Raw genomic sequence first — 20,000 nt, 5'->3', positions numbered from 1 at the left:
TTTTTTTTAACGTAAACCAAACCAATTGGTGTTGTTGACCTTATAAACCGTCTCGTCCCGACCCTTTGGTGTGGTTTGGGCTTCGTAATCACAAATTGCACGGGGCAGATATGACAAATAACTTAAATATACATAGAAATCACTGACACATTTGATAATTTTTAATATTTCTTGTGTAAGCGTAATTTCTTTTTTAAACTTGAAAATGTATGGACATTTTTCAACATGGAAACGATCAACGATTACGCAAAGATATTTGCGATTATCTCAAATAATTGCGATTAGGCCCAGAAGGTTAGCTCAACCGTCTGGGCACCTAGGCTGCTGAGCCAGCCTGACGGTTAGCTCAACCGTCTGGGCACCTAGGCTGCTGAGCCAGCCTGACGGTTAGCTCAACCGTCTGGGCACCTAGGCTGCTGAACCAGCCTGACGGTTAGCTCAACCGTCTGGGCACCTAGGCTGCTGAACCAGCCTGACGGTTAGCTCAACCGTCTGGGCACCTAGGCTGCTGAGCCAGCCTGACGGTTAGCTCAACCGTCTGGGCACCTAGGCTGCTGAGCCAGCCTGACGGCGTGCCACGGGTTCCACTCCCGATCCCGACGGCCTTTGCCGCGTGTCTTCCTCCCATCTCTCTCCCCATTTCCTGTCAGATTACTTTCAACCTATCAATAAAGGCATAAATATCTTATAAAAGTAAAATAATTATAATTGCGATTATAGGTTCATTATGTAATAATGGTGGGAGGCCTAGTGTTCACTTCACGTGCTCGTCAGAGCTGTAAGGATGGAGGCATGTCGTGCGTGTTGTACGGCTGCCAAACCGCAGAGGGATTATGGGTTGTGGGGATTCAGCGTGGAACATGTTTTCAGAATGATTCCAACTGTATCACGCTCTGCTGCCCTAGTAGTATACACAGACAGTAGCAAAGGATTTGATATGTCATCCGTATATCATCACTCGGTCTCCGTTCTTGTTGTTTACCACCACGCTGTCTCCAAGCTTTCTCACACAGTACAAGGACCTGTACGGGTCCACTTGGGTCAGTGTTTTCCTCCCGGAGTGATTTATTTCATTCAGTCTGAGGATTTGCACTCTGGATCACATATGTATGTGTGTATGTATATGTACGCACGCACGCACGCACGCACGCACGCACACACGCACACACACACACAGGTTTTACTATTTGTACTATTTTGAAAAACATTTTAAAACGGAGAAAATAGCTGATCTACAGCGACAGGTTGTGAGCTATTTTAATAGTTTTTCAAAATAGTAAAAAATGCCTAAAAGGATAGGCATAAGGGGGTAAGGCAAGATGGGGCCCACAAACTTTTGGTACTTTATTTAATTTTTTAATTATTATTCCAGACTTTTACTTGTAACAGAGTATTTCTAAATCGCAGTATTGATACTTTTTACTTAAGTAAAACAATTAGAGTACTTTTCCCACCCCTGCTGATCAGACCCAGGAGGTCAGATTCACTGTGGTCCTTCTTGTCCTTCACCTCCTCTTCCTCATGGTGCCCTCCCTCTTTTCTCTCCCCCTCTCTCCCTCTTTTCTCTCTTTCTCTCTCTCCCTCCTTTCACTCCCTCTCTTTCCCTCTTTTCACTCCCTCTCTCTCCCTCCCTCTCTCTCTCTCTCTCTCTCCCTCCTTTCACTCCCTCTCTCTCCCTCCCTCTCTCTCTCTCTCTCTCTCTCTCTCTCTCCCTCTCTCTCTCCCTCCTTTCACTCCCTCTCTTTCACTCCCTCTCTTTCCCTCTTTTCTCCCTCTCTCTCCCTCCTTTCACTCCCTCTCTTTCACTCCCTCTCTTTCCCTCTTTTCTCCCTCTCTCTCCCTCCTTTCACTCCCTCTCTTTCCCTCTTTTCTCTCCCTCTCTCTCCCTCCTTTCACTCACTCACTCCCTCTCTCTCTCCCTCCCTCTCTGCCTCTGCCTAGGCCACCCATAGCTACATGTAATCTGTCCATTACTCCATCTTGTGTGATTTAAGCAGTGGTGGAAAAAGTATACTCAAAGTTTGTCACTTACCGGTAAGTAAAAGTATCAATACTGAAATATAGAAATACTCTGTTACAAATAAAAAGTCTGGAATTCAGTAAAAGTATAGGTATTGGCTTAAAGATGTACTCAAAGTATCAAAAATAAAAAATATTTTTATTGTGCATAATGTAAAACGTGTGCATTGGCTGTTTTCAAATGAAGTGGCTAATGTATGTTTTGTAATAATAATCAAAATCTACATAAGTAACTAAACTTTCCAAAAATTGTAGTGGAGTAAAAGAACAATATTTGCCTCTGAGATGTAGTGGAGTATTGGAAATTCTAAACACTCAAGTAAAGTACAAATCGTAATGTATCTCAAAATTGGTACATTACTTAAGTAAATGTACTTAGTCACTTTCCACCAATGGATTTAATAAATCAAACTTTGTTTAAAGCAGTCCCAGTACAGTACAGTGCAGCAAGGAGAGGAGGTACATTTATCTATGAGTGTGTAAAAAAATGCACCAATGGCAAGGGTCCATTATAGGTTCCATTCACAGACACACGCATGCGCGCACACACACACACACACACACACACACACACTCTCTCTCTCTCAGACGTACACATGTGCATAGACACATGACTGTCACGTGATCAACTCGATCATGCTTTTTATGAGGAAGCAGAAGCACAGATTGCATCTGAGATTGAGCCTGTTCTGTTCCTGGATATAATGGTGTGTGTGTGTGTGTGTGTGTGTGTGTGTGTGTGTGTGTGTGTGTGTGTGTGTGTGTGTGTGTGTGTGTGTGTGTGTGTGTGTGCGTGTGCGTGTGCGTGTGTGTGTGTGTGTGTGCGCGCGCGTGCGTCACAAGCATAACCTAATCCACAGCAAAACGCTGAAGCATAATTCTAAAGTTGCAGAGCGGGCACAGAGAGAGAGAGAGAGAGAGGAACCTGTTAGCACCATTGTGTTGTTTATGAAACACCTGTAACAAGATCTGATCCCTCTCTCTCTCTCTCTCTCTCTCACACACACACACACACACACACACACACACACACACACACACTCATTCTCTGTACTTGTCACAAACTCACACTACATACCTGGAAAGTACAATGGTTGCATTCTTCCTCTGTTTCTGGTCTTCCTCTCTCTCTCTCTCTCTCTCTCTCTCTCTCTCTCTCTCTCTCTCTCTCTCTCTCTTTCCCTCTCCCCTCTCTCTCTCTCCCCTTCTCTCCCTCCCCCCTCTCACCTCTACAGGTAATAGAGAGAGGGGCAGAGAGGAGGAGAGAGGGGAAGGGAAGTAATTCAAGTATTTTTATTTGTAATAGTACAAACAAAAATAGAAAGTAAGGAAATGATCAGTGTGACATGAAACGTGTGATTTTCTGAGGGTACACGTCGGCATAGTGATGAAATGTAGGCTCATCTGACTATACGTAATCACAGCCGTGGTGGTGCTGTCTGCCCGGCTTCCTGTAGTCCAGTGCTTTTCACCCTTCTCTGGTTCAGTGTTCACGGCCCGACCCATCTCACCACCCCCTGTTGGTGTTCTAAGCATTATGTAATACAGTACAGATAACATAATGCAGATAGCAGATCTACAAGCTCATAGCGCGGCACCGAGTGCGGCGCTACGAGCTCGTAGATCTGCTATTTTTTTTTTATCGTGAAAATGTGGCACACATATATTTTTTCAGAGCAAACGTTTCTAAATCAAATATTTGCTTCTGAGGGGTCCCTGGAACAACATATTTTCAGATGGGGATCGGATGCATATATTTTTGGGGGCCCTTGACATGAAAATGTTTGAGATTTGAGAAACTGTCAGGATTTAGAAGGCATTTGTAGAATCGTCCTCAGGTCTAAATGGGTTAAAGTGGTCAGATGTGGGTGGGCCACGCGCGTTTTCAGAGCCTGCTTAATTTAACGATCAATCAATCGATTGGGTTCCGGCTTGGATTGATATAACCAACGTTGTACAATTTCAGTTGCTATTTATCCGTATCATATTTCTTTGTATATTCTTATATATTATCATTCAAATCTTTGGTTGAGAATCGCTGCTGTGTTCCAGCACAGTGGTGTATTATTACATTTACTCAAGTACGTCATGACATTAATTGTTTGTTTTCGTGTAGTTCCAAAGAGAGTAACCACAAATGGATGAGTCCTCTTTGAGAGCACTTTTGAAGGAGTAGAATGTAGGGGTCTGCGTGCTGAGCTGCATTAACAGGAGTGATTACCCCCAATAATTGCGACTATAGACGATTATGTAATAATTGTCACAACCCTATCTGTGAACACAGCCCTGTGGGTCTGCGTGCTGACTGAGGCCCCTTCTCTACTCCTTGTTTTCTGCATTCACACACAGGAGCCCCTCAGGACTATTGTGTCCGTATACCGCTTTGCATGCTTCTGAGTCTGACAGAACGTCCGATATACACTGGCTGGGGTGGAGTTCTGAGCTGAGTTTCGGTGTCAAGTCAGGACTAATGGTGTTGGAACGTTGAGCTGCAATCTCTAAATATTCTCATAGGAAGTCCCTTTCTCCAGGTGGGAGAGGGCAGTGTGTGGTGTTATGGCTATATGGCATGGTCTGTGGATGTTATGTCGGTAGGCAGATGACTGGGCGTGGACATGTTTCTCAAAGCATTGGCCCACTGTGGGGGGGATGGGGGGGGGGGGGTGAGTGCTACGGGTCGCCAGTCATTTAAACAACTCACCTCCCTCCCTCTGTACAGTGACAGCCATGAACCCTCTCACCCCTGGCATTGTCTCCACCTTCTTTACTAACTTCTGTCTTTCCTTCTTGCCTTCCTTCCTTTCTTCCTTCTTTCCTCTTCATTTCTTCCTTCTTTCATTCTTTCTCTTCGCTTCCCCATTCCTACTTTATTTCTTTCCTCCACCATGTCCTCTCTCTTTCTCCTTCCTGCAGTCTATACTCACACACAGAGAATAAAGCCTGATTCATATTCCGACACGCAGCGGTGTGTGCAGCAGGAATACAGGACAAGCTAACAACACGTTGTGGATGCGACGTGTCATGAACTTGCAGGTCTGCTTTTCAGCGGAGCATAAATGACGCTCAATGCTGTTATAATGATTCATCTCACCTGTTCCTCCTCTGTCCCCATGTTCTTTCTGTTGTTCCTTCTGTTGTTGGCTCTTTTGTTTCACACAAGCACACACTGTACGCACGCACACACACCGTTCCACTTTGTCTTCTCTGCATACCTGTTGAGACACACACACACACACACACACAATGGGCTGGTTGTCTGGACAGTAGGCCAAGAGCCTGTGTGCTTGCGTGCGTGCGTGTACGGGCCCCAGTATAGAGAGGGAGAAACGGATATTGTGTGCGTGAGAAGATTAGATTAGATTAGATTAGATAAATAGACATTAGGAGATGAACAGGTCAATTCATATAAATAGTGAATAATTAATTAATAAATACTGAACATTATATACAGTATATATCAGTAAATATAAATTAATCTATCTATTGCTACACATCAACAATATGAGTTCAGAGTGGAGGGAAAAAGAGAACGAGAGAGAGAGACAGAGAGAGAGAGAGAGAGAGAGAGAGAGATAGAGAGAGAGAGAGAGAGACACACAGAGAGACAGAGAGAGAGACAGAGAGACAGAGAGAGAGAGAGAGACAGAGAGACAGAGACAGAGAGACAGAGAGAGAGAGAGACAGAGAGACAGAGAGACAGAGAGAGAGAGAGAGAGAGAGAGAGAGAGAGAGAGAGACAGAGAGACAGAGAGACAGAGAGAGAGACAGAGAGAGAGAGAGAGAGACAGAGAGAGATAGAGCGTTTTCTCGCTGTCGGGTGGCTACATTTTTATAATAAAACCAACACTTAAACTTTCAAACTGCCACTCCTATTTTGGGCCATTATAGGTGATGTTTTTATAATTTCTTCAAGGAAAAATGAACAGTAGGAGAAGAACTTCATGAATGCAACGTGTCGGTCAAGCATGAAGAATGATGCTTGAAGGAGGTCTTGGTGACCGAAATGTTGCGATTAATAAAGGACTTATCTTGCACTGTGCAAGTTGAGTACATCAACATTTTGATACCAATACTTTTGTACTTTTACTCAAGTAAATTTTTAAATCAGAACAGTATTGATTTATTAATTTTAATTAAGTATGTGCTTTCTCACACATCCCAATCCCGACGACCTTTGCTAATAATGTTCCAGTCCCGTATAAAAGATTAAGAGGAGGGATTACAGATGTTTGTGAATTCCAATTTGTGGATTTAAATCAGTCAGCTCTCTCTCTCTCTCTCTCTCTCTCTCTCTCTCTCTCTCGGCTGCAATTCGAAACTGGCCTCTGTAAAATCTGAATCCCCCCCACCCCCCCACCCCATTTCCCTCACTGTATATTGTATATTGTATATTTTCCCAGTGCTTGTATATTTTCCCTTTTTTGCTTCCCATATGATGAATTCCTGTTCTGTTCTTTAGCTACATAGAAATGTCTATTTGTATGTCTCTAAATGGGTGTATGTCTTTAAATGTTTTGATGAATTGAACAATGTGGACCCTGTTGTAAACAAGTGTAATGCTTAATTGGGTCGTCCACTCACAGTTGACAGTCTTTGTATTGAGTTTGTGCTTGAAATGTACTGTAAATTCTACAAACTGTTAATAAATATTTCAATCAATCAAAGTGTGTGTGTGTGTGTGTGTGTGTGTGTGTGTGTGTGTGTGTGTGTGTGTGTGTGTGTGTGTGTGTGTGTGTGTGCACGTGCGCGCGGTGCGTTGCATTGTGCATGCGTTCAACACTTCGGTGTTTTTAGAAGAAACAAACAAGATAACAGAAAGGAAGAGAAAGGGTTATGGGGGGGGGGGGGGGTCAGCAATGACTTGCAACTACTCTCATAATAAGATCCAATAGCAGTGCCCTGACCCCCCCCCCCCCCCCCCCCCCCCCTGCATCCTGCTGGAATGGAATGTTCCATCATGGCCTCAGACTGATTTCATTCACAAAACTCACACAGACCAGCCGCTGCCCTCTGGCAAGAACACCTATCACTAGTACCGTGGTTCCCAAACTTTCGCGACCCAAAAGAAAGATTAGACGTTCACTCGAGTTGTGACCCACAAATGGGTTTGGGAAACAGTAGTCTAGTATGCATAGACTGACTGACTGACTGACTGACTGACTGACTGACTGACTGACTGACTGACTGGTTTTTCTATACCGTTTCACATTCCCTTGTTCACGCTTTTTGTCTTTTTTTCTTTTCATTTCTGTTGTGTATAATTCCAGTTCAGTAGGAACAGAACAGGTGTGCTGTGCCATTAGCCAGAATACCCCTCTCTTTGGTATTTGTCAACATAAAACCTCAGGATTGACGTGCGTGACAGTGCTTAGTTGGTTAGGTATTGTATGCTTCTGGTCTGTCCCTACACTTACAGGGAATTAGTTGGAGTTGGCCAACAGTGCATACCACCACCTTTTCATTCAATTCTTATCTGCTTTTTATATACTTTCCCTTCTCAGTTTCATTGTGTGTGTGTGTGTGTGTGTGTGTGTGTGTTTGTGTGTGTGTGTGTGTGTGTGTGTGTGTGTGTGTGTGTGTGTGTGTGTGTGTGTGTGTGTGTGTGTGTGTGTGTGTGTGTGTGTGTGTGTGTGTGTGTGTGTGTGTGTGTGCGCCCCCATGCGCCCGTGCGTGTGTGTACACGTGTGCACGCTTGCTTAAACACACATTTGTTACCAAAGAGAAAGAGAGTGCAAATGAGGCGAGAGAGAACATAATTTTCCTTTTCAAGAAACTAGATACAGGGATTATTGTAAGATTTCCTCAAGATATCATTTCTGAAAATGTGGTTTCATTCACGAAATAGCTTTACAAAAGGAAACATTGGGTATTTTCTTTGGTCTTGCTAAAAGACAAATTGGGTCTTGCTATTATTGCATTATAAGGCCACTTTGACAGCCAATTGGAGCCAGGAAAAATAGCCTATTTTCACTACTTCTTCTGTTGTTTTCTAATTTATGGAATTGTTTTGAAATAATAATAATTACCAGAAAAACAAAAACTTTTTTTTTTTAAACTTTTCCGTGACCCATAAATGGGTCCCGACCCACTCTTTGGGAAACAGTGATCTAATTTATGTTGATGTTGACTGTGGTTACAGGGTCAGATAATGAGCAGTTGCTTCAATGGTTACAAGTCATAATGCTGACTCTTTCTTTCTTTCTTTCTTTCTTTCTTTCTTTCTTTCTTTCTTTCTTTCTTTCTTTCTTTCTTTCTTTCTTTCTCTTTCTTTCTTCCTTCCTTCCTACCCTGCTTTCTTATTTTCTTTCTTACATTATCCGTGACATGACCTGTGCGTGTCTGTGTTTGCTCTGCCTGTTTGTGTGCTCTGCGGTGTTCCTGTTCCTTCACCTCTGTTCTCCTCTACTCTCTCCTTCCTTGACCTTGGTGCTGTTTGTAGCAACTGTGCACTCCTACTCTGCGCTGCCATTGGTTAGGGACTCGTCATGTGACTGCAGTGTCAGCTGACCAGATTCTAGGGAAAAGGGGAAAGTTTCATCAGGAAGGAAGAAGTTTAATGGCAGATTTTCTCTCTTGCACACATGCACGCACTTACGCACGCACGCACACACACACACACACACACACACACACACACACACACACACACACACACACACACACACACACACACACACACACACACACACACACACACAACTCTCTCGCTCACTCTCTCTTTCTCTCTACCTCATTCTCTCTGTTTTAGTGCATTAACCCTAAAACACAAAACTTAACTTTTGTCAAACCATCACTAAACTATTTTATCCAATGTATATTCCATATGAAATATTTCTCATAAAAATATATTGAAGTACAGCAAAACATGGCAACTTTAGATTACCTTAGACATAAAAGATTATGGAGCTGGGAACTTCTCCTTTGGTCCACCCATTCCTGGGACATGTGAGAATGGTCTAGTTTAATAAAAGAAAAAGCCCATTGTGGGTGTATGAAATTCTACTAAACACAGATTTAATTCACCCGAACACCTGCCTGTAGAAAAAACAGGGATGTGGGCAGGGAAACAAACCTACCTTCTATGATGTCACTGAGCATCATGAAGGTACTGAAAGACCCACCCACCTCAGACATCGGCAACATTGCGAAAATTACAATAATATAATTGTCCGGGTGAAAATCACCCGTGTTTAGTGTTCTAGGCATTCATGTGTTTTCGGTGCATGCATGCAGCGCTCATCTTTATGCTGAGTCATTGTGGTTAAGCTTAGTGGGACATCAGAACGGGCTCAGACAGTAAACAGTAAAAGATGAACCTTAGTGCGAACTAGTCCTAGCAGAGAAGCACCGGAAAGACCCGTCAGAGTGGACAACTTATTAAAACCAGAACAGTGTTTTCCAGGACTGACACTCACCCCACCTTCCCTGTGTGTGTGTGTGTGTGTGTGTGTGTGTGTGTGTGTGTGTGTGTGTGTGTGTGTGTGTGTGTGTGTGTGTGTGTGTGTGTGTGTGTGTGTGTGTGTGTGTGTGTGTGTGTGTGTGTGTGTGTGTGTGTGTGTGTGTGTGCGTGTGTGTGCATGGGGACACAGATGAGGGCTGAGGGGGTTAGGGACCGGGTGTAACAAAATTGACCCGTACATGATCAGTACAGATTTGACTGTCATGTGTAGGAGCTATGCTGAGGGTGAAATATACGTTTCAGATTTGAGTCTCTAGCGTTGAACCATGAATGCTCCGAAGGATCACAGTGGAGAGAGAGCCATAAATGACCACAGTGATGACCAGACATCTTTGCGTGTGTCACTGACATTAATTCCAGGGTGTTTTTGAGGAGGTCAGTGGGAGGGGCCACCAGTGACTAGTTCATAGTTATGGTAAAACACCTAAGAAAGGACCTGTGACACTTTGAACCGTAAGCTTCCAATCTCTAGCGCGTGCACACACACACACACACACTGTGCACGCGCGCACACTTTGCTCTGTTGCTGACGTTGACAAAGCTGTAATCCTTTAGCCACTGGGAGTGTTTTCTTGACAAACAAGCACTGAAGTGGTTCAGCTGTCTCACATGGCCACCTCTGAGAAACAGTCACTCCGACATGCCAGCGTTCAGTCATTCTTTCGGGGGACATTCTAGCCATGTCGCCCTGAGAACATTGATGTTGATATGTAATACACAGGACAGTCCTCGGTGTTTATTCATCCATTTGTAACACGGAGAGTGTGCAAATTTCAACATTTCAACATATTTGCACCGAGGGTTTCATTCATATCATGTGACGTGGACTTTAATAATACTCAGGATTTCGTGTGACGTAAGGGCATTGGTGTGGTCCGCTCCTCTGCGGTACAGTGGTGTAGTGACAAACACCTCCTTGAGCGTTAAGGGCTTGTGGTTTTAACTGGAACCCTATTACCGGGCCAAACAACTTGATTTGCCTGAAAGTGACCCCGATGTTAACCATTTAAAGCCAGACAAAATTATCAAACGCTACTGCTAACAAATGGAGACTGATACAATGTTTGTGCGTGCGTGTGTGCATGCCATGTGTGCACGTGTGTGTGCTCGAGCGCGCGTGCAGGTGCACTTTCCTGGGAGACAGGACTTTTATATAGATTTAGGTAATACACAGCATAATGCTTTTATCTTTATCACTCCTCTGTCATTGACCGCTTGTTTATGTGTTTCTTTGTTTCTTTGTTTATTTGTGTCTGTTTTTCCTTTATCATTTCTGTCCTACATTGTCCCACATGACACGTGCGTCTGTGTTTGCTCTGCATGTGTCACAATGCAACGCCTCGTCGTGACCATTGGCTATTTTTGAATGGATGAAGTATAAAATAGGGCTTAATTGGTTGAAGTAAGTTTTGTATTAAGAATCTACACAAAAGTACAAAGTAACTAGAAGTATAAAGTAAAGAAAATGCACCTCAAATTTGTACCGTAATTGTTTTTACTTAGCTACTTTCCGCCACTGTACGCAGTCATGATGCATCACGCGACATTATCACTGTCGCCTTTTCTCTGGCTTCCGTTCTTGTGTGTCAGTGACCGTTAAAATTTGTTTTGTGTACAGGTTGACAGTGTTGCGTTGCGTGCGGGTTGACTGCAGACCTGTATGGCCAGTTCCCCCATGTTCCTGTCTCTGTTGGTACTGTGTTGATGCCTATCATCATCATCATCATCATCATCATCATTATCATCACACCACTCCTCTCAAACTATTATCTGTACAACCGCCTGTCTGACGATCACCTTGTCACTGTATACGTATGCATGGGCCTACGTATGTCACTTCCTGGCAACCTCCTCTGACCTATTTTCTTGTCATAAGACTTGTCATATAAGATCTATAATGCCCTCAAAGCTCACCAAAAGGGGCTCAGCTAGCTTCGTGCCTATTCCTCCATCAGACTGAATGCGTGTATATCTATTCTACGTCCGAGCATAGACATGGTAACGCCCCGCCTGCCTCTGATTGGCCTACCGACACGGCCAGCCTTACCAGAGTTTCCTCTGAGGTGGAAGATACATGCTGAATAGTCTGCTGTGCGAGGTTACGTGGTGGGAAATAAATAAATAATACAAGTACGATATAATACAAGAGAATGACAGCTTGGCACGCGCGACAGTAGCTATTATTTTTGTAGAAGAGGCGAACTAATATTGTTTATGCCGTTGGCCTGTTTATTTGTATACATTAGAAACTTGAAACATTATTGTACTGTAAAAAGTTCTCTTTAGTATTTAGTTTAACACGAACACTTTAATTTAGATCATAGCCAAATCCAACCATAGCACAAGTTTAGTTTAGTTATTAGTTTGCCTCTTCTACAAAAATTTAAGTTACAAGTTACTGTCGTGCGTACCAATAAAGCTGCCATTCTCTTGTATCTTGTACTTTACCACCACGGAGTAACCTCGCATATCGGAGGACAGTCTGGTGAGACCATGGGGGGCTAGAAGGGCAGTGTCGGTATGGTCGGTAGGCCAATCAGAGGCAGGTGGGGCGTTACCATGTCTTTGCTCGGACGTAGAATAGATATACGCACTGAACGCCTAGGCTGAATGCCGTACCCCTCCCTTTGGACTATCTAACAACAGAACCCCCCCTTCCCACCTGATGGACTATAGTAAACACATTAGTTGCTTTTGCAGTACTTGTATATAAATTGCTCAATATGGGTTTTAATATATTATGTTTTGAAGTATTCGTTTTTCTCTTAATAGTAGGCTTTTTAAAGTTTTATAGAATTTGTGTACTACTTATGTATTGTCTTTTAACCACCTCACAAAAGAAGTTTCGTAAAGGAAATATAAAGTACTTTGAAGTTGAAGACACACGCGCGCGCGTGCGTGCGTGCGTGTACAGTACAGTGTAAGTCTTGGTCATCCTCAGTCTTCCATCTTTAGAATGGCTTTATGGCTGTGCATGGCCTTCAGCCCTCCCGTATTTTACACCCCTGTTGAGATGGGAGCAGATATTTCCACCCGCAAACTTTGAACTGTGGGTGTGTGCATGCGTGCACGCGTGTGTACGTGTGTGCGTGAGTGCTTTTGTGTCTGTGTGCTTGCAACAAAGTTAGTGATTGATAATGCCCCTCAATAACTGAGTCATTGGTTAATGTTTCACAAAAACAATGGTAATTACACGCAAGCACGCACGCGCGCGCACACACACACACACACACACACAGTCACACACACACACACACACAGACACAATATATAATGCACACACAGCCATGTTTGTGTGAAAAGGGACCCATTCTGATAAGAGTATATAGTGCAAGAGTAAATGACAATGCACTATACTATAGTGCCGTGTCATTTTCAGGGTTAATTAAGGTAACATACACTCTGCTCACACACAGCATGGGCCAGCGATCCTTCCCAGTCTACTGTCTGACTTAGAGCTGTTGTCAGATTCCCAAACTAAAAGAAATAAATAAATAAAAAGAGAGAGATATTTTCTTTAGCATACAGTGTTAAGACACATCACAATCATGATGGCTTCGACTTCAATTCACCTATCAGGTTTCACATCCACAATACCCCTATAGGTCAGGAAAAAATCAATCTGAGAACCCGAAAAACAACGCCCTCTTTTCTTTTTGATTTGTTTTTGGCTTTTGTGCCTTTATTGATAGTTACAGTGAAGACAGACAGGAAAGAGGGAGAGACATGCGGCAAAGGTCGTCATGACTGGAACACGCGACGCACTGTCAGACCAGAGCCTATTATGTGGCATGCGCCTGGACCGCTAGCCAGCGGGTGCCCAGCGCCCTCTTTTTATTGACAGAGTCAATAAAAAGGAACGAAACGGAACAGACGGAGTCGGTCTGTCTCGAGGGACCAGGAAAAGATCAATATTATGAGCTTGAGGCAGTACTACCTTTCAACCAGTAGGTGTCCTATAGCTACCTGAAACCAGGGTCTACATTTCTCAGTGGAAGCATATAGGGACGCCAGTTCACTTCCAACCACTGTAGACTGCTAGTTATTGTGTTAACATACTCTACAAATTGATTGGTTAAAATATTACATTCATTAAAATAATTGTGTTCCATATTGCAGCTTCAAAACCCCTTGAAATATGTTTCATTCTCAGTTATACAATTAAAATTAGCTGTGTCCAGGAATACTGTAGATAGGCTATTGTGTGCTGTGTGTTGAGTGCCAGAAGATCAGAATATTTACAGTAAAGCTTTAGCCAAAGAGAGTTACTTAATTATATATTTAGTTGAGTTATTAATTCATTGTAGCAGAATTTCTTTTTGGAGGAGAATGGGTAAAATGTAATAAAAAAAAGTACAAACTGTACATTACAATTTAAAAAATATATATATATACATACACATACCTAGTGTAAAAAAATAGTTTAGGTATATTTTTACACTTTCAGAGTTACAATAAATTGCCCCTCAAGATTCTGCTCTGTATCGTCATACACAGCAGCATCTAGTCCTGTAGTGCAAGTCATAGTATAAGGGTGTAATGTATGTATTTGGCCGTGGTACTTGTATGTATGTGTGTGTGCGTGCGTGCGTGCGTTAGGCTGCGCAACAGTGACACTTGGTGGTGAAAAAACTATTTATGTTATCGTGCTCAGACAGACAGACAGACAGGCAGACAGACAGATGGACACACATAGCTGCGTATAGGAGTGGCTAGCACCACTCAAATTTCGCAAAAATGATCAAAAATAGCAAATGTACAAGCTAGATATTTCTCCAACTCAACAGACTGTGTGCAAAACTTTGATAGCAAACTGACTCTCTGACCCTTGGGGTAATAATATGCAATATTTTACTCTAAAGTGAATAAATAACTACATTATTAACCACATGAATGCTAGCACCCCTAACATGTGCAATAGATGAACATTTGATTAAAAAAAAATCAGATCTACTTTACGCGATTTGACATACAGCAAAGTATATATAGGGTTTAAGTGCGTAACATTTATAAACAAACACGCAAGAACATATGCATACAAAGACTCATGTACACACAGACACACACACACACACAAACACAAACATTTCTTAAGATCCTTTCGCTGATTGTCATCAATCAGCATGTTGAGTACAACCCATCCCCTTGTTGTGTGTCCCCCCCCCCCCACCCTGTGTTGTTCCTTATCAGCTGAGAGAGAATACAGTGGTTAGGTAGGAGGGGGTTACCTGCTCTATATGGCCCCACCTCTCTTCCCGGCACTGAGTAAACACCAAAGCAGGTCAGGTGCCTCCACACTTATTACAGTCACATAGACACAGGTGGGCAGGTAGAGACTGTGTTACTGTCTGCCACAGGCCTGTCAAAGAGAGGGATTGTCCGTGAATGAACCAAGAGAGACTGTGTGTGTGTGTGTGTGTGTGTATGTATGTGTGTCTGTCTGTGCTTGTGTGTGACTATTCAAGTGACTCCTAACCCGGTAAACACCTGCCGAATCGCTTTGGTCTGCTGCTCTCCGGCAAGCCTCACTCCTGTGTCCTGTGTGGGAGACAGGTATAGTACAGTGTTAGCCTACATACTTTAGCATGTTGTCTTCCTGTGTGTCTTATCTGTACAGAGAATGCTCCTATAGTAACCCTATGCTCTTGCTCTGTGTGGCTGTTGTGATTCATTTGATTAATGAGTATATTTAGTTTTAGGGCAAGGTGTTGGCTTGTGTGTTGTTGCCGCAGTATATTTGTGGTAGAAATATGATCTGCATGTAAACCAACTGTGACACAGAGGGAACTCTAACCGTTCAAAGAGATATTCTGTGCATTTTCACATTCCAGTTGTGGCTCTGTGGATTCTGGATTGGTGACATGACATTAATTTAAGCTTGTCCCAACCCATGTATTAAAAGTGTTGGGGGGTGACTGCAGTGCAGAGTGTGCTTATTGGAAGTTAAAGATCAAGGCCTAGCTGTATTAGTCATTTCATGTAGTATTTGTAATTAATTAATACATGTCTAATAACCATAGCATTCTATGACCTTGGCGAAATTGTTCTGCTACCATGTTTTAGTTTCAGTTCTCCTCATTTCCTGTCTTCAATTATTGTATGATGAAATATAACATGTAGTCCACGCTGATGAGTTTCACTGCTTTGTTATACAGCCAATTGGGAACGACGATACTTAAACCAATCAGGACAATTCTTCCCAATGAAACCAGAGGTTACACTGTGTGCGTGTGCGTGTGCGTGTGTGTGTGTGTGTGTGTGTGTGTGTGTGTGTGTGTGTGTGTGTGGTGGAGAGTGTGAGGTGGTGGATACATTTGCTACAGTGACTGAATGAGGTGGTTTTATTATGTACACTTCCTGGTTCTTGATGTTGTAGTGAGTACACTTTTACCCCTGTAAGGTGAGCTGTGTGTGTGTGTGTGTGTGTGTGTGTGTGTGTGTGTGTGTGTGTGGGCCGGGGCGGGGGGGGGGGGGGGGAGGGAAACGATAGATTGATCGCTTGATTGATTGATTAATTATAGACTGATTGACTGATTGATTTACAGTAGAAACTGTATTCGCAGGTTGCTGTACCAGAGATAAGGAACCATGGTTTAAGATGTTCTTTCAGTGTTTGCATTTTTTACCATAGAAACATAATTATGCATTAATGTGTGCATATAGGAGTGTGATCACACATACTTTCGGTTAACTATGTTTGTAGACCGGGTGGGTCCTTGTTTGAACACAGATGTGTGCATGGAGGTGGGCCCTCTGTAGGCAATAGGCATGTGTGTGATCGTCAGTCGCTATGTGTGTGGGCGACGTTGGAAATGTAGAGATAATGTATAGGTTAGAAAACCTATTATATATGTTTTGAATACACATAAGATAGCTCTCAGACCTTTGATCTCCATCCCTTCACCTCGTCGGACGGACACGCACACAACACACACACACACACACACACACACACACACATGCACGCACTCACACACACAGGCACTAAACCCTTTATCACGAGTGTGACACTGTCAACGTTACTGGTGATTGTCTGAAACAATGTGTGCTATGGCCTTGAGCAGCCTCGCTGATTAGGCTGAGGAATGTGTTTGCCAAAGGAAGCAAAGCGCCTTTCAGCTAACGCTAAAGCTAAACTAGCTGCTATGATTGGTAATGACTACACTATAGTGTCATGCTGGAGGTCATGATGTGGTTAGGTTGTGTTTGAGTTTGCAATGCGTACAGTACGTCTCCCCCTTTGCGTTTAGAATGAACATGGAAATTATGGTTATTGATTTTAAATTAAGTCTGATATAGTTATCTTCTACAACAGGGCAAGGCTTTAGAGGCATGCTACAAAGTGAGTAACTGCCATTTTGTAATGACACAAAATATAGACAGGCAGCAGTAAATAACCATTTTGCTAATTCTTTGGTTACCACTGTTATTTTCTAAGAACAACAATCTGTGGCCAGGGATGTCTTGTTTTTTGCACCATCCCAGAAAAAGAGAGTAAAATAAATACTAAGATATATCCATTTAAATAAGTTAAAATTGAAGCAAACAAGGGCTGACTGAAGTGAAGGAAGGAGGGGTCGCGGAGTAAACAGAGTGGAATCAACCCCTCAACTGAGTAGGTGGGGTGGGTTGTGGGCAGTCATTTATGTCTGACCTGGAATTCTTCAGGCCAGTTTCACTTTGAAGGGGTTTCTATCACCAGGCCAACCGCACCAGAGGGAACATTTGGTACTCTCCATGTATCCTCCCTTATTTTCTTATCGTCCTTCACTCCTCTCCATCTTGCCTGTGCTCTTCACCGTTGCTTTGTGCCACATTTTCCCCCTTCTTCCCCCTCTCCTCTTGTTCCCTCTCTACACACCATCCTTGGGTCTCTTTCCGACCCCCTCCCTCTCCTCCCCCCTCCCCTCTGCTCTCCTTTGAGCCTGAGTGAACGAGAGGAATGAGGGTGACAGGTACACCGATGGTGAGTGTGGGGGGTGGGGGTGTGCTCGGAGAAGGAGAAGGGAGGAGAAGGAGGGGAAGAGGGGAGAGAGACAAACATACTGTACAGTAGGATCAGGTTGGTGATAGAGTTGTTCACTTTAGTTGTGCACTGCAACAATGTGACTTTAGAATTTGGTGACACTGGGGGGGGGGGGGGGGGGTATATACATTAGTCCCACGTACCAAAAGTCTGACATATGTGGCCTGTTAAGACTCACCCGTGGCTTCCGCGTGCGGTTAGGGTTAAGGCAGGGTAGGCTTATAGTAATGATTATTGGAGACGTCAGACTAACGCTACGCACCCGGTGACACTTGGGCTTGTCAACAATGTCACCCGTAAGCACTTTGTTGACCAGATAAGTGCTTTTGTACTTCTACTAGAATAAATATATTGCGTGAAAATAGCCAAATATCAGCTCACAGGTTGCAGCACGACACATTGGCTCCTTTTCCTTGGTTCTAGAACTGGTTCCGTTATAGATTCTTGGGGCGTTGGGGCGGACGTTCATTCTTTGGTTTCAGTTCCAAACCAACTTTTAGGGATCTGAACTACCGTTCAGTGGAAACACTGAACCGCTTCAATATTAGGCAAAAAAAATAACCCAACCACGGTGGAAAAGTGGCCATTGTGAGCTCATAGATAGGCTATTTTCTCCAAATGTTTGCCCCCGGGATAGGAAAGTTGGGGTTCAAGTGGTTAAAGTGTAATGAGAGGTGGTGTACTTCCTCCTTCAACCAATGGCTGGGGTTTAACCGGAGCTCAACTTCCTTCAGAATCGGGATAACCTCGTTTGCCGTGTGCAATAATTTAAACATGACACAGGAATGTGTCATGTGGTTTTTTCTACAAGTTAGGTAGTTATGTTATGCACTTATTATGTGCACATATTGCACCAGGAAAACTGGTCCTCACAGAGAGTGCAAGTAGCAATGGTGGAAAAAGTACTCAAAATGTACTTGCAGATCTACAAGCTCAATTGTACTTAAGTACTGTACTAAGTAAATGTCCTTAGTTCCATTCCACCACTGGCAAGCAGGCACAGAGTGGTAGCTAGTAGACTTAATACACATGGGATGTGATTGAAGTAGCGTCTTCTCCTCTTGACTTAATTCTGCAATGCTCTGATCATGTTGAAGCATGATGACAGTTGGGCTGTGTGAACCACCAGATAACTACGTGGACATCATGTGTCCTAAATCAGCACCACATTTCTCACTTCTCTCTTTGTCTCAGTCAGGTTCATTGTTTCACTTGGCTGTATTGTCAGCTATGGTCGTAAGCAGATGTGAGAATAGTTTGAGTTTTGAGTTTGAATCGTTCCCATGTTGCATATTTCCCCCGGTTACTCCCACAGGTCCATGTGGGTCCATTTGTACACTCAACACCAAGGCTTTTACTGTGTACTCAATTTGTCCCGTCTTGCCCTAAGGTAAGCGCCGGAAACTCTGAATATGGGACCAGGCCAGAGTCACAAATCTGCAAATGTATCTGTTGTTTGCATAGCAAAGATGAAAAAAGAAACATCCTCACAAGGAATGAAGTTACGTAGGTTTCCCAGAATCATAGTTTTATAAATGATGAATTGCACATTACATACAGTACCAATTGACACAATTATTACAGCGGGTGACTTAGAGCACCCAGGTGGAAAAAGGTTCAGTGTGTCTTCTGGTCACATTATTCCACAGAGATAAGCAGGTCTCTGGTCTTGTGACATGCTACTTATTTACCTATATGGATGTCTTCTTGGGATGGTCTGACATTACTCAAGAATCTTTCTCAAACTAATTGGTTACTGGTGTTGTTTTATTGCTGCCTTTGTCGTACAGTTTTGTCTATGTGGCAAAATCCAGTGTGTACTGTACAGTATATGTTCTCACTTTGTCTGATACTACTCTCCATCTGAGTTGGACTTGTAAATCCTCCTGTAAACACCACAGGACAAACGTTATTTAAGGTGCGATTAGCCCAAAGCTGCAGTAGATATAGCCATAAGTGGACCAAGATAGTAATAAAAATACTGTATTAACTGTATTAGCTATAGTTAAAAGAGACACCGCTGCTAATGCCGCCTGACAGCATGTCATGCGTTCAACCCCCAATACCAGTGTTGTAGTGCTACTTTTAGAAGTGGGGGGACACGTGTGCGTACAATGTGCTTGATTGTATCCATAAAAGTAAATAAAACATATTATTTTGGCAAAAATAAATATTTTAGACTTGAGAGTCTAAAGTGGGGAGATGGCGCTCCCCCGCGTCCCTGTCCCCCTCCACCACTACACCCCTGCTCGATACCGGGCGATTACCTTTGTTGCGTGTCAATCCCCATCTCTCTCTCCCCATTTCCTGTCAGTCTATCTCTATCAATAAAGGCATAAAAAGCCCCAAGCATATCATAAAAAAGGACTCATCAGGCAGTAAATCATTCGGCCTCCAATGCAGAGCCCCACGTACAGGTTCTATTTCCAACATCGGTCCGTCTAGCAGCTCGACCAGGAGCTCCAGTGACCAGAATTGGCAGTGTTGTGTGACTGA

At 43.3% G+C, this 20,000-nt stretch overlaps 1 protein-coding gene across 9 annotated transcripts in view; it reads left to right on the top strand.

The window, feature by feature from the left end:
- Positions 1–20,000, top strand: part of rbm47 (RNA binding motif protein 47) — a 44,275-nt gene that overhangs the window by 7,063 nt on the left and 17,212 nt on the right. Inside the window, exon 1 of one of the 9 annotated variants that reach the window (XM_083765698.1) lies at positions 14,827–15,031. The exons of the other annotated variants lie outside the window; for them this stretch is intronic. The gene's annotated coding sequence lies outside the window, so the exon portion shown is untranslated. Of the gene's footprint in view, positions 1–14,826; positions 15,032–20,000 lie in introns of those variants that run through there. 9 annotated transcript variants of the gene reach the window in all.

This window comes from Protomyctophum parallelum (genome assembly GCF_964188405.1).
Source record: "Protomyctophum parallelum genome assembly, chromosome: 5".
Taxonomy (NCBI): Eukaryota; Metazoa; Chordata; class Actinopteri; order Myctophiformes; family Myctophidae; genus Protomyctophum; species Protomyctophum parallelum.
This window is presented reverse-complemented; position numbering and strand designations above follow the sequence as displayed.